The sequence below is a fragment of the Pagrus major genome, chromosome 17 (assembly GCF_040436345.1).
Source record: "Pagrus major chromosome 17, Pma_NU_1.0".
Taxonomy (NCBI): domain Eukaryota; kingdom Metazoa; phylum Chordata; class Actinopteri; order Spariformes; family Sparidae; genus Pagrus; species Pagrus major.
Genome location: NC_133231.1, coordinates 28,372,297 through 28,385,728, shown reverse-complemented (window position 1 = coordinate 28,385,728; position 13,432 = coordinate 28,372,297).

Here is a 13,432-nt window from a genome sequence, read left to right as displayed (position 1 = left end):
TGCACGTACACAAACCATTGTACTGTGAGTTTTGTATTGTACTGTTGTATTTTTTTACCCTTTTTAGACCTGAGACTAATCAGACCCAATCCAACATGCAGGTCCAAAACAGTAGGGATGCACAATACTGGATTTTTGCAGATATCCGATATGCTGGTATTTTATTAAACTCATTTTGTCTGAACATTTGTTTCCACCTAATTACAGAGAACATTAAGTATTAAAAAAAATACAATTATGCCTACTTCTATCATGATGGCCCACCAGCAGATTCAGACGAACAATGCTTTTTAAAATGTTCACATTCACTGGGCCAATTAAGAAAACTACTGGGCCTGTCATATCGGGAGACATGTTCATTATGGGCCGATGCAATATTTTGTTTTCAGTAGCGGCACTTTTACATTTTACTCCTTGGCGTACCTTGACTTTTTCTTTCTTTTTTTTCTTTTCTGCCAGAAAAGGTCACTCTTTTCTGTCCTCGCAACATCACACTGATATCAGTCGCAGACCAGCTCGCACTAAAAGCTCAGTGAATCTCACGATGACTTCACAGCGACGGCAAAACTACTCTGCTGCATACGTTTATATTTAAGTTGTCTTGGCAAAGCTATTTAATAAGCTGTTGATTTATTCATTTTGCATATTTCCCCCCGGATATTTTGGCCCTTTATATTTTAAACCTGCAGGACTACACGTGATACATAAACATAAACCCTGGCGCCATGATGTCATCCTCTGTGTAGGTTTGCCTAATAAATTGGCCACCAAGTTTATTTTGTCTTAATACCTTTTCATGCCTCGATGTTGAAATGTGCCACAGTATAAACTCGTCTTTAGTCTGAATCTGTTGCTGCTTATCCGTCAGATGATGTTTCCTCTGTCCTGTATCTTTAAAGGAGGAGTGAACCTGTTGACCTCTTGGTTCATCAGTCAGACAGAAACATTTTCTGTTTGATAAATAAAGAGTGTGACTCTTCAAGCCTCAGTCGGTGAGTGGGATCGACCTTTTTTGAATTAAATATTGGAGAAAAAAAATAGTTTGATGCTCTTTCTGTTGTGATTATTGTCTCAAGTTCACCTTGTTTGCATTTCTGTGTGTATCAGTTCTTTGTGTACTTGTACACACACACAGATTCAGGTCCAGTCCCTTGGGGCTGCAGCAGTTCTTAGCAGCTGCTCGGTGTTTATGTGACACCTTTTCAGGGGTGCTAATGCTGCAGAGCCGTTTAACAGCCAAACAGGCCGCCGAGGCCTCCGAGCTGCCAGGAGACAGTAATGGATGGTTGGACAGTGACTCAGGGGGGAGAGGAGACAGGAGGAGGGGGTGAAGATGGGTGAGGGAAGATGTTGTTATGAGGGGGTGTTTCTTATCCCTGTCCCATGGCGGCTCCCCTGCTGCGCTGGATGAAAGCTCCCCGACCAGCCGTCGTCGCGGTAACTAATTTGCTGAGATTTTCTGCTCGACTGGAGGCACGAGGAAGAGGCTCCCCATCCCGCCCCGACCAGCGCCACCCCCACCACCCACCCCACCATCAACTTCCCCTCATGTCTCCCTCAACACTCACAATGTCTCCATCTCAACTTCCAGAGATCATAATTATGATCATAATCAAGGTTTTTATGGAGAATTATTTCTGTTCTGCATCTTTATATTACAGTAAAATTACCTTAAACATGAAACTGCCCTCTCATATCAGATTAACTGGACATATGAGCTCCCATGGGAGGAAAACATTCATATCAGCCTGGAAATTAAGGATGGATCACATTTTCTTCCATTGCTTTTTAGGTCTTACTGTTTGCTACTTTTTCTTTTGTACATGTTAATATCAAGATTTTTCTCTCTCTACTACAGGCAGTAAAGAAAAGTTAAATATAAATGTCGTTTTCACCTCAAACTTTACCTTTGAATATGCATAAAATATAATACCTGCTGCCGTTTCTTATTCATGCAATTCAATGACTGTATGACACCCAGTTATAGGAATAATGTGTGATCTTCCAGTTCTTCATTTTTTTCTGATATGAACTCTGCAGGAACAAACTGGTCTTCATTGTTGTCGTGGAATTGATGTTTCAAATTTGCATTTCTTTCTGAGCAGTTTAAGGATGTCTCCTCCGTGTTGGCGTGAAGGCTGAGGTTCACTCTCCATCTTGAATCAGCAGTTGAGACAACGGGAACACCACAAGGTCAATTTAGTCGCTATGCTGGATAAATAACACAATCTCCAGCCGTAGACTGGACTTTAAACTCCAGCTTTTGAGCCAACGTGCACAAGAAGTGCGACGAAAATGAGAAAAATTGAAATCTGAACACCTATGTTGCCATGACAACTGTTGATGAACATCATGAGACACTGAACGGACCTTCACCAAAGTCCCCTCTTCATTATCTGGGAACCAATATTTCGTCTGTAGAGCGACTAACATGATTACATACAGGAACTCATACAGCTTCTGTCTCTGCCTGTTGTGTCTCAGCCACGTCATCTTGATAATATTCCCTAATCAGCGCTGTGGCACCCTTTAGGGTTCAAACGGGTCATTGGCAAGAAGCCATAATCCCCTTTTTGAACTCCGACCCGCGACAGCCATTTTAATAGGGTCAAATACTGAAAGCGGATCACATCACATCCTGACCAGCGTCGCAAACTCTGACGTATCGGCTTGCTGGAGGCGAGAGGACGCTTTGAGGGGCTCTTCATGCCTTCACACATCAGGAACTCAGCAATTATGTACCTGCAGCGGATAAACATGAGGATTAAACACAGGGGCGATCGATAATATTGATGGGGACGCAGCGGTGGAGGTGATCACTTGTCATCAGTTCATGTATGAAACCACAAAGGAGGAAGGTGTGTGGATTACCAACAAATGCATGGGAACTGTGTGTGAAAGCCGCAAGAACAACACTAAGTGTCTACGTGTGTTTGTGCATGTGCTGGTGTGTGTTTAGCTGCGTATGTGTGTGTGTGTGTGCATTATGGTGTAACTAAGCGCAGATAATACCAGGCAATAACAACACTTGGACAACAATGGACCTTTTCTCCGGGCTCGTTGGCTCTCCTCCAGTTTTCTCTGTGTTATTTTAGCGGCGATGCTAATCCCGCTCCGAGCAGCGTTCGGTCCCGTCCAGCAGCCGAGACGAACACAGGCCATGAGACCGCAAGATTACGGCTTATAGATCGCCGTTTCTAACCCACAGGAAGTCCATCTGAGTGTGTGTGAGTCGAGCAGAAGGTGAGAGTCTGTGGGTTTGGATGTTTATGCCTGGAGTTAATGTAAGAAATGTTTTTTTAATCTGCCACCACAGGAATTACTTTTATTTTCTCATGGTTATCCAGAATTGTTTATTTTATTTGATCTTTTTTTCACTCTTTGTCACAGGTGCTACACATGTTTTGTTTTTGTTTTTACGTATTTTGGATCAGATCGCTCCTCAGAGCTTTGTCAGGACGTCTTTTCTAACTCACAAGTCCTCGTAGCATTTATAAAAAGGTAAAATTAGCTCTAAGATCAAGATTCAAGATTCACTTTGTCGTCCCACATTGTGCAAAAAACTAAAATTGGTGTAGGCCAATGCCCCCAAGTGCAGGATGAGTCATCAATATTTTTTTAACTTTTTCAGGAAATTACAAACTCTAAAATAACAATGAAATACCGCAAATACCTCCTTTTTTGCTAGCATGACACTTAGCAAGATAGCTGGAGGGGGTGTTTGTGGCTAACTTGCCAGCTACAGTGGTTGGGAGCTAGTGAGTGCGAGTACGAAACCCATTCACCAGATGACTAAATGTCGGCAATGTTTACTTCTTACATTTCTTTATGTAGAGTTTTCAATTTTATGTTGCGACAACACTGTGCTTGGATTCGGTTTAGGCAAAAAAGCCACTTGGTTAGGGTTAAAGCTTAGTTTATGCTTCTGCGTCATGTCGACGCCGTACCTACGCAGTCGACATGACGCCGTCGTTGAGCATTCGAAGTTCTGCGTCGAGGGTCCGCGTTGCTCTGCAATTCACCGCCATGCCGCCAGGGGGGTGTGGCTGTGTGGCTGTGTGGTTTCAGGGGTTATAGCCGAATCCTTGCTTTTTCTTCCGGTCACAGTAAACAACAGTAAACAATGGCGACCGAGGTGGAGCAGCTGTATTTGGAGTTGGATCAATATTGAAGAGCAAATGCTTATATTGTAAATGTTAAAGCGCAGGCGACAGAGAAGACGTTTGCGGAGGTCGTCTGTATGATCGGAACAAGCAACTGCCGGAAATTACGTTCTGAGCGGACCAATCACAGCGCTTGCGGTCCGCGTCAACGCGACGCGTAGTTAGGATTTTTTGGAGGTGCACGTCAGGCTACGGCGTAGGGGTCTGCGTCGACGGCGTAGCTACGGCGTAGGTACGCCGTCGACCTGACGCAGAAGCATAAACTAAGCTTAAGAAGAGATCCTGTTGTGGCTAACCTGGTTCTGTCACCACAGACACGGCGGGAAATAGTCTGACATCTCATCAAAAGTACTTTTTTAATTATATTGTCCCAATGTCTAATTGAAAAGGGCTTTGATGTTACAGTCACGGCTGGAAAAAATACCTGGTTTTTCGACTTAAAGGTGCAATTTGAAGAATTGGCCACATGTTGAATTCATACTCCGAACAAATATGGGGCAGCATTTCCCCAGAGTGATCCCCAACTGCTGCTAACTCTAGCTACAGTTAGCTAGTGAGCTATGTTAGCTACTGTAGTGTAGTGGTCATATTAGCAAACTCTGCCCACCTAAATTAGACTTGACAATATAACAAACAAATTAAAATGGTGTCCTTGACATTAAGAGAACTCAAGATTTAAACAGATCACAAAAAATTGGGAAGTGAGTGCAAACTTGAACAATTCGTGCATTGAGATATTATGTAAGGATGAAACCATGAGGGTCAAATTGATGTGTAAGAGGAAAAAAAAGTCTTCTGAGCGACCTTGCAGACCCGGAGGAGAGCCTGGACGGGGTGGGTGAGGAGCAGAGGGGGTGGTGGGTGAGGGAGGGTGCTCGGGGTTGTCGGGGTCTTTAAGTGAATAAAGGTTGGAGTCAGTTCTACTAACAGGGGCTCTTTGCACATTGCAGTGCCTTTGCCTCCCCTCGCTGCGCCGGCTGTTAGCACCCTGCATCCCTCTGCTCTTCAGATCCGTCCTGCAGCCCCCAGCTACCCCCACCAACACACACACACACACACACACACACACACACACACATGGATGCATGAGACGACAATGCACAACACAAATCTAGAAACAAATTAACGTGCAGTACATGCTAAATCTGGAGTGATCCTGTGTAGTCACTTAAATCTGCATGAGGACATTTATACGGCATAAAGCAACTCACCAAATCCTGTGATATCAAACAAAAAACGTAGAAGTAAAGACAACACGGTCACATGTATGTAAGTCGTAGTAGACCTGTGATACTCTCAGACTAAAAGGGTGCACCTGAAAAAAGATTTCACAGTAAGTTAACGCTTTCTCTGCTCTTGAGTTGAGAATTTGTCCTCAAATATCCACAATCATGAGATAAAACCCTTGTTCCCAGGGATGTGCAAAACTTTACTCTTTATTCTTCAATAGTTGTGTATGTATAATCTGCCGTGACAGTTTGAGTTCACATATTAAATTCAGACAATATTAAGAACACCGATGACCTCTGAAATTATGAGGGATGAAGCCGGGTGTATTTCCAAATCAAGCTCAAATTTCGACACATTTTTTAGAAAGTCTGCAAAAGAAAAATGTGAATGAATGCACATTTTCATTGTCTTCTGTTGTGGCTGAAATATTGTATTTCTGTTTGCTTAATGTGTTAATTGGAGGAAGGTTACTGTCTCCTCATCGCTACACACACTTTAGTGGATGTTTAGGTCACATGCTTCATGTACATCATAATTTATTTGCTGAATCTGTTTCCTTTGCACTTTTTTACACATTTTCTTTTTAACGTTACTCCAACTTTTTACATCCCCAAGCGTAAAAACGTGAAAGTTTGACCTTTTTTTCTTCTTCTTTTATTTCAGTTTTTTTGTGTTTTTGTGCACAAACTGAACATGCTCATGAAACAGTTGGATGGAAACACACTGTTAGAGGAATAGCCAATAAATATAGTGCCTAAGATGTTCTTCTTGATACTTATTGGGTAAAAAATCAAATCCTAGTACGACTAACATTTTCCTGGAGGTGACACAACATAACATCTTGAAAAGCATACAAATGAATCTGTATCTCTTAATATGGTGATCATAATCTGATCTAAAAATAATTTTTTGTACATGTTTTTCCCATCACAGGTCATTTGAAAGAGCAAAGATGCAGTGATTTTCACATATTCAGGACCGAATGCTCGACCTTGAAGGTGCAAAGAAAGCAAAAGCCGAACGTTGTAGAAAAAAAGAACTACTTTCCACAACTTTGTGCAACGACCTTGACTTTGACTGTGACTTTCCAGCCTCGGTGTGAAGCTTCCCGTGGGCCAGACCTCCTTCTCTCCTCCTTGCCAAAGTGAAAATCTGTGGAGCTGAAGTGTGGAGTTCTGAAGTTGAGGTCAAACTAATAGAAGGACACGGAGGTGAAGTCCACAGTCTAACATGCCGAGGTGACTCCCCCCCTCGTTCTGGCCATATTTAGAGATGTGACTCTTGGCACATCTCAGAAACAGCCTCCCCGGGGGGTCAAGAGGGTCGATCCGGTCTGCAGAGTCACAACACAATTACAGCACTCCTTCTTAAAGAGCTGTACGAGGAGGCTGAGGTGCAGGGTGGAGGGGTGTATGTCTAAAGTCAGACTGTTAGCTTTTAGCACCACCCCCCCGCCTGCTAAAATCTTATGGTTGTCCGTGCTATGCTGCAAAAAGGGTTTGGGTGTTGCAGTAAGCGTGTTATTAGCCTCTCGCTGTCTCGGTGTCTGTCGCGCTCTCTCAGGACGCACAGCAGAGAGCCTGTAGATGTGCATTAATCCGCCTCCTTTAACCACCGAGCTCCTCAATTATTCAGCAGCGGTGTGGAGTCAAACATTCCCATTTAAAGATCCAACACTTGTTTGACCAGCTGAATGTCCGATAGTCGTGTCGAGACAGACGGATGGCGGGTGGCTGGGTGAGGGGCGACGAGGACGGACACGAACACACAGACAGTGTGGCGAGACAGACAGTATATTGAGATAAAGTAAAGACTTTTTTCTAGAAAGACGTGTTCACTTAAAGGCTTTATTCTACTTTCTGATGGGATAAATTATGTCCCTTAAGAAAATATCGCGTGAGATCAATGGCTGCGTGGAAAGTCAGACATTGGGCTAAAATCTTGTGCTTTTTTAAAACAGTTAACTGTGTTTTCAGTGTTTTCTGGCTTGAGATCGTCTCGTCTTTAACAGTTAAATGACATCTCCTCTCTTAGCGCTCTCCCAAACCTCCATCCATCTCACAGTATCACAGTGTTTGTGGCTCATCAGTCCCCTGATCCATCACATCCTCATCCCTCCACCCCGCCTCCCTCCTTTCTTTTCATTTGACCTATCCTTCACCAAGGCCCAGTGTAATCCCATTGAGTTTGGGCAAAACAGAGTTTAAAGGGGAAGGAGGGGTGAGTTATCGGGGGGAGGGAGGGACGTTAAGGAAACCTGCTCTATAATCCGAAAAGTCACAGACTTGATCCTGCAGCTACGGCTCAGTGTTTGACAATATATTTAAAGGCAAACAAGGAACTGAAAATGGAAACACGAGGACATTTAGTCTCACTAACGCTGTGATCTTTAGCTTTCTAGCGGCGTGGTTTCAGACTGAAAACAGTCCTGTGTTAAAACAACAGGAGGGTCTGTGTTGGTGGAGGCGCATTGTTTCAGGTACTTAAGAGAAATTAACACAATCCACAAAGTCCAGATCCTTGTCAGACGGCAAACACTACAGAGTGTTTATAATTCTCTGCAACAGGATTTTTACAACTACAGAGAGTTACTGTGGTCGCAATGGTTTTATCTTTTGTCGCCCTGATCGTGAGGTAAACAGTAGAAATACCATTGAAACCCATGACACCAGGAATATAAGATACATATTTGATGGATCAACGCAGCGGCAGCCCGATGACCAGGAGATTGAGATGTTGTGATTCTCTTGAGTCATTATTTTTACACTAAGTTCACTGATTATTTTGCTTCTTTTTTCACATTTCTGTCGCAGTAGAGGCAACAAAAAATCTGGTTAGGTTGAGGAAAAGACAGTTTGGGTTAAAGCAACATTATGTAGAAATCGTGCAGCACCACTGTCAGCGTAATGAAGGTGCTAACTACAAACACAACTCACGTATGAAACGCTGTGATCCGACCCTCTCACTGAAGTTAGATAGGGCAGAAACAAGTGACAGAGACACCATTCACCCGCTTACAAGACACTGAACCATCAACATGAATTTGAAGCTGTTATTTTAAGGTAAAAAAGTTACATAATGTTGCTTAGATAAGAAAATCAGACTAAAGGTCGAGGTTTGACAATGTGTCGTCGAATCATGCACTTGAAGATGGGGTGAAAAGCGTGACGAGGCGATTGAACAGAGCTGGAGGGAAAAGTACAAACCACGCCTGACCAACACCGCTACCTTCCCCACAGTTCAGAGCTCAAGTTTAAGAAGCTCTGACAAGCACTTTGTTTGAGGCACACTGTCCGATAATGTCTCTGTCCCTTAACCTGACTTCGGATGCTGTTAGCTAAACTAATAAAACTATATTTGTGATCAAACTCATTTACATTCACATGCTGTTGTGTTCGCTCTGTTTTTATTCGTACTCCCATCATAAAGCGTTTTGTGACTTTCCTGTTTGTTGAACCTCTTCATGGCGGAGATGAGTCGAGGGGGGACGGGGGTGTGGCGAGAGTTGGGGTTGGGGGGGGAGGGTACTGCGGGGGTGAGTGGAGACGTCGGCCCTGCATTTGAACTTAACCTGACTGTGGCCCGGGACTGACGCAGCAATTAGCACCAGGGATCAGCATCAAAAGGAACGGCGCAGTGTGAAGCTGGTCTAATTAGTCATATGAACGGAGGCAACAGACCGACCACTGCATGCCTGAAGATCTGGAGGGGAGGAGGGGAGTGTGTGTGTGTGTGTGTGTGTGTGTGTGTGTGTGTGTGTGTGTGTGTGTGTGTGTGTGTGTGTGTGTGTGTGAAGGGCTGACTCGCTGCAGTCAACAGCAGGTGAATAAGAGTCCACGTTGGTGAGGACATGCTTCAGATCAAAGCTCTGTTCTGTCGGCTCTTACGTGATCTGATACGATCTGTTTCTGAAAACATCCCCACTGCTTCTCCGCACGCAGTTTTTTGTTATCGGCATACATTTAATTTGAAGCTGAGCCCATTATTATTATGAATCCATATGAGAAACCGTTTTAAAGTTTGAGTTGTGTAGCCAAAAGAAAAAGTGTAAAACATGAGAAAAACAAAGATTGGTGAAAAGTTAATAAAAATGAAAAAAACTGCTCTTGTGTTTTTATTTCATGCTGCCTTTTGAGAGGGAAGTATTGTTGTTGTTACTCCACATTTATACACATTTAAAGCTTCATTTCAGTTCTTTTCAGTCAAGTCGCCAGAATCGAATATTGGCTCTTAACATTTCTGCAAACCACAAAATGTCCTACATACCATGAGCTGACTTTGATGTCAGAAGGTCGAGAAGATGGTGGTGGATTAACTGCAAGCCAGAGACCACTGTTCAAGACAGTGTTTCAACTTTTGTAAGTGTGATAGCACTGGATATTTTTAGGGAGAAGTCGGGACAATTTCCAGCCGTGTTCGTAGTGACTGAACCAGGTATTTTAAGCCAAAAGATCTTTTCCTAACTCTAATTTATTTAGAGATTTGGGGTTTTTTTTGTTTTGTTTTTTGGTGCCTTAAGCTAACCAGACCACATGCACAGCGTTGTTACAACATGAAATTGAAAATGTAAACTAAAGTTGACAGATAAAGAATGTAAAGTGTGCAGAAACATACATTGCAAACATTTATTCTGGTGACTGAGTTGATTACTCACGAAAAATATGAATCAACTAAAAATTATGATTTTTTTTTTTTTAGGTTAAGGTACCGAGCACGATATGGAGCTGCACCTTTACCAGCTGCAGCATTAAACTGATGAACACATTAATTCATCAATAATATAATATTATTATTATATTATTCTGAAACAGGACAGTCTATATAATGATTACATTTGATACTTAAAGAATATTTTGATGTTGATACTTTTACTTAAAGGGGCACTATGTAGAGAAAAAAATTCAAACTCAGCATTTTAATATATACAATATTAATGAGGTAATAATACAAACTCAGAAACATTTATTTTTCCTATAAGTGAATAAACAAGCTGTCCTCAGAGGAAAATAAGGTCCCAGAACACTGTTTGTTTATACGTGGCGGACCCTGCCACCTTTCTAGCTTCAAAGTAAACCAGTATGAAATTGTGTTGTCCTTTAAGGTCAGTTGGTTTATTCAGTTTATTCAGTCATGAAAACAAAGAGAGCTCGTTCATTTAGTTTGTTTAGACATAAAACAAATCAATCAGGGAAGATCTTTCTCCTCTGATTAAAATGTCTTCCCCAAAACTCCACATCTATTAAGACGTACAAAAAAGTTCTATTGTGTGTCCAACATGGTTTTTAACATATAATTACCACATTTAAATCTCAAAATGGCACCTGTTTCTTCTCCGTCACTTAAAAATATATGAAAGTGCAATTATTTTTCATTTCTCAAGTTGAACTTGCTGGACTCAAGAGTCCGTTCTCAGTGTTTGAGCGCTGGAGGCTTCGAGTTTCCACATCACACTTGTGTTTGCTGAGTATGGGACCAGAACTGGGTCTGAACTAATCCTTATTTACACTGGAAACAATCTCCTCTGTTTCCACTATAGTTAAGAGAAAACAGAATCTATTTTTAATCTGAGTGGATTAAATGACTTGTCACAATAGAGCTGTACTCTGCAGTGTGTGTGTGTGTGTGTTAGTGTGTGTGTGTCGCTGCCACACATCAGTATTTCTGAGCAGCAGGAGATAACAGGATATGTGACGGCTCACCACACCGAGAGCGTACGAGCGGCAGCACTCAGGGATATGACGACGAAACCATCCGAACAATTATTCCTCGGGATGAATGGCCGCGGCGTGAAAAGGTCAGCAACTAAATGACAGCCAATTCCCCTCAGAGTGGGATCTGAGGAAAAATAATCGCCCCGTGATTGAATTGCATCCTGGGACATTTGAGCCACAGTAATGAAAATGGCTGTTGTTGTGACCCGAACCTTTCACCTCCCCGACGATTTTTTACCAGATTACAGAGCAGGCAGCAGGGGCGACTATTTGCCTACAGGAATACATTTAATATATGTGCATAGGTTTGTTTTGTCAATGTAAATCCCCCATTATCACAGATACTTCTGCATATTACATGTCGGTGTTCACCTGCAGGGCTGACGGGGCCACACGGCGCTGAGGAGAGGGATTTATTTATTTAGTTATAACGGACGCTGCTGAACACGGGATTTTAGCCACACTAGCAATGGAAGTGTCTGTCTTTGGTCGTCTCAGCAGGAGACTATCGGTTAAACTATTGGATGGATTAATTTGAAATTTTGTACAAACCAAACATGGTTCCCAGGGAAGAATTTGAAAGTCTTATCCCCTGACTTTTCATGAAAAAACCCAGAAATCAGTTTGCATTTTTCCAGTTCCTTCCAGTTCCCTCGTCTTGAAGTCATTTAAACGTTTTGTTCTACGACATAAAATACATCCCACAATTTAATTATAAAGCGCTTACTTGTCTTAAAAACGGCGTCTAAATGAGACGACAGACGTTGTCACGGACATTAAACGTCATCACAGCGAACACAGAGAATGCAGTTACAGTTAGTTGCAAATTATTCTAACTCTAACTTTACAACTTGTACATTGATCAGTGTAAAGAAAACTTGTGTAGTAATTATGTAGTAAGATGCTTAGCTGTGGTGACGTTTAAGTCATGTGACCGTGATGTCGTCTGTTTACAGCCTAACATTAGCTTTTTACTGCAGGAGATTTAATTTACTGTTCGAAAATCACTAAAGCGGTTTTCATCTGTGAAGATTATCTTGATGAACAAAACGTGTAAGTATCCTGAACATTTAAAAAAACCATAAAATCCAATGAAAAAATCCCAAAGGCTTTTTATCGAGGGAACCAGGGCGATGCTAACTTCAGGGTTAGCCTGCAAAAATACGTCATCGCTACACCCACTCTATAAAGGTTAAGAGCAGTCACATGTTAAAGGCCCAGTCAGTGCTTTTTGTGTATAAACTACAAGTTCATTCACATTTCTAATTGTTAAGTTTCAATTGTTGATGAACCAGCAGTATTTTCTTGTTGGTTTCTAATGTGCAGGTTATAGATATTAAGTACTGTGAACATAACATAGTGTCAAGAGACATTAACAGTATCAGAGTGCAAGTTAGACTATTTATTTATATTTAAAACTGATCACTCTCCTTTCAAAAATAGCTTAACATTGTTTAGATTTTGTGCTTTTAATCATCTTTTGTTTTTAATCATCTTTTGTATAAAGACACACAATAAATAAGAGTTCAGGGTTTCATGTCGTCTGCTGTCGTCTATGAGAGACTCACACAAACTGAACAAATGTATGTTTGTTTACAAAAAATAAATTAGTAAAAGCAAAAAATATAAAAAGACAATTTAACAAGTATCAGCATTAGCTCAAGTGTTTATTTGTTGTTGAACACACTGGGCGTGTTTTAATCATAGTAACACAAATGTATGCAGATATTATGTGGAGAAGCAGTTGAAAGTCGTGATGATTTATGAAAAATTTTTCATTTAAAAGGTTTATTATTATTATTATTATTATTATTATTTCAAGTGATTTGAAAGCAAAGACTTTGAATGAAAAGGGCTCGTTAAAAAGTTTGGAATAAAATCACTTGACGTGTAAATAGACTGTATTATAGTTAAATTTTTTACATTTTCTGTTGCATTTATGTGTGATACAAGATTTTATAACCTTGATCTATCCTTTAATTATGTTTTGAGTTGTTATCACTAAAGATTTGTTCAGTTTTAAGGTGAGTTTGTCTTGTATTTGGGTTTCCTTTGTTAAAGATATGATATGTAACATTTTCGCATTAAAATTTCTAAACAACTTGTTACATATTTTATCGAGTTGCGTACTTACGTTACATCCCAAATGTTTCGAACAATGTTCAAACCTAGAAATCTGCACTTTCTGGTCGCCTGTGATTATAACTTCTGGGGGAACATCAGGTGATACGTCGGAGAGTGAGGAAGGAAGCTGGTGGATGATACTAAATGTCACGTAGTCACAACTCCCATGATACCACAATACCTACGTCTTTTGTTTAGCTTTGA